This window comes from Pteropus alecto, unplaced genomic scaffold (genome assembly GCF_000325575.1).
Source record: "Pteropus alecto unplaced genomic scaffold, ASM32557v1 scaffold152, whole genome shotgun sequence".
NCBI classification, from domain to species: domain Eukaryota; kingdom Metazoa; phylum Chordata; class Mammalia; order Chiroptera; family Pteropodidae; genus Pteropus; species Pteropus alecto.
This window is the reverse complement of record NW_006432227.1, coordinates 11,653,157-11,655,595: the sequence shown is the minus strand read 5'-3', so window position 1 is coordinate 11,655,595 and position 2,439 is coordinate 11,653,157.

Here is a 2,439-nt window from a genome sequence, read left to right as displayed (position 1 = left end):
CGTAACTCAGGAATGACTTGAAATGACAGCTTCGCTACATCCCCTCTTCTTTCTCTTCCTATCGGCTTTTCCATTTTTTCATTCTTCTGTTATTGATCAGATCATCTTGAGTTCGATGTTAACCTCAGATTAAGGGGCACAGGTATGTGGGGGAAACACCTAGATGCCCCATCACTTCCATAGAGAAGAAGTGGACAGACTTTCCTCTGGGTTTGAATTCGATTCCTGCACATCAGGGCCCAGTGCAGTCTGTGAGCTGCTCCTTGTTCATCTCTGTTTTAGGTCTTGCCGATGTACACAATTAGAGAACAGGTTGATCACAATGGTTAGACGTGTGTGTGTGTGTGTGTGTGTGTGTGTGTGTGTGTGTGTGTGTGTTTATTCCTAGACGTAAGTAAAGAGGTGAGGGATGAAGCCGTGAACCGAGAGGGTGGTCGTATTTATGGAGACCAGACTCTTTATCTGTAAGATTAAGGCCCCAGAGCCAGTGGCAGACAGGCTCTGAGGTAGAGCCACATATTAGGTTTTTCAGAAGCTAATATAGCATTTGGGTTGCAAGATTTCTTAGAAATCAGCAGCTGAGAGAGGAAGGAGGGTCACTGGACAGAGGAAGCAGTTGAAAGGGTGCTGTAAGCCTGGGGAATCTTGGCCAAACTTGTGGGGACCTCTAGGAGGAACGTTCCCATCAAAGTTATCCTTGCCAGACCAAGATGGTGGCATCTTCATACCCTTGCCTTGCTCAGTTGCTGGGCATGGACTTCTCCCTAAAGGTGGTGACCTAGGGTGAGGGGGCTCTAAGCAGCTGAGGCAGAACTTGAAGGAGCTGATGATGAAGGTCGTCTGCTGACCGTACTTTCTAGTATAACCTTTATTAAGTATGGGAGGTTTCAAAATGTAAGTAAAGAACTCGAGAATGTGGATGTCGCATATTCCCGAGTTGAAAATTGGAATGTTAATCCAGGAATACTTTGTATTATTTGCCATCTCGTTGATTCAGGAGGTCACTGGTGAAACTTGAGACTTCCTTGATTTCTTCTTATTTCTCTTTCAGCTTTTTTTTTTTCCGGGTCAGGAAACGTGTTCCGCAATGCACGTCTTTCAACCCACTGTTCAGAGTTACTTCTTGACATATTTGATAACTACAGGAAAAATGACTGTGCTCTTCACTTTCCAGCACATCTAAGAATGCATCAACTAATAATACAGCAGGACATAGTGTAAGGAGAATTGTCAAACAAAAAGCCTTTTTGCTCTCACAAAAGCAGAATTGCAGAGATCTCCACAATGGTCATTTAGTTGCCAAGGAATTTAACAATTTTTGGCATTCCATATTAAATGGACTGAGTTGTTTTTTAAATCATCCAGTAGCAGACACTTTTAGTCATCAAACTTGTTCAAATAATACTCCATCCTGGGTCTTTGCGCATTACTATGCTAACTATCCTTACATATATATGTATGTATATATTTCAGCTATAATTGTAAAAAGTAAAAATGACAGAAAAAAAGCATTTTAAGGAAATTCACTAAATATTTGTTATTTTGGCAGAAGAGAGGCAAAAAAAAAAAATTCAATTATTTCATATATCACCCAGTGATTTTTCCTCTCTCTTAAGTGATAAATTTTTGGGGGTGCTATCTTGATCATTCCCATCAGCATACCAGCCTGTCGTTGGAGCTCTTCTCATCTGCAAAGCCTTCTCTTGACCTTGTTTCCTACCCAGTCATCATTCCATTTCTCTGCTTCCTTTTGCAGTAAAACCTTGAGAGAATTGTCCAAATACTTGTAGCCTCCATTTTTTGTTTCCAGTTCTATCTTCAATTAACCTACATGAACCCAAACTGACTTCCAGGTTGTTAAGTCCGCTGGTCAATTCTCCTTCCTCATCCGACTTGACCTGTCAGCAGCATATTAGCCAACCCTCCTTCTTCACACGCTTCTGGAACCACCCTCCATGGCTTTCTCCTATGTCACTGTCCTTTTCTAGATCCTTCTTTTCTGCCAACCTTTTATAGTTGCAGGGACCTAGAGCTCAATCCTACATTCTCTACTCTATCAATATTTACTCCCTTCGGGAGTCATCCAATTACAATGTTTTAAATGAAATTATATGACTTTACTAGTACAACTGTAGCAGATCACCAGCAACTTGGTAATTTAAAACTGCAGACCTTCTTCTCTCTCAGTTCTGGAGGCTAGAAGTCCAAAATCCAGCAAAGTTGGAGATAGTTCTCTAGGGTGAAATATTTTTAGGTACAATCAGGAAGAAATATAATCTTTCTCTGACTTCAAGCATCTCCAGAAAAGTAAACATAGTCAAGGGCAAACCTAAATTGACCCTCACTTCTCCCCTTGCTTCTGCAGGAACTGGAGAACGTGAAGTGTGAGCTAGGCTGGGCAGAGGGACTTTATTTCCTCAGAGAGACTCAGACTCTTTC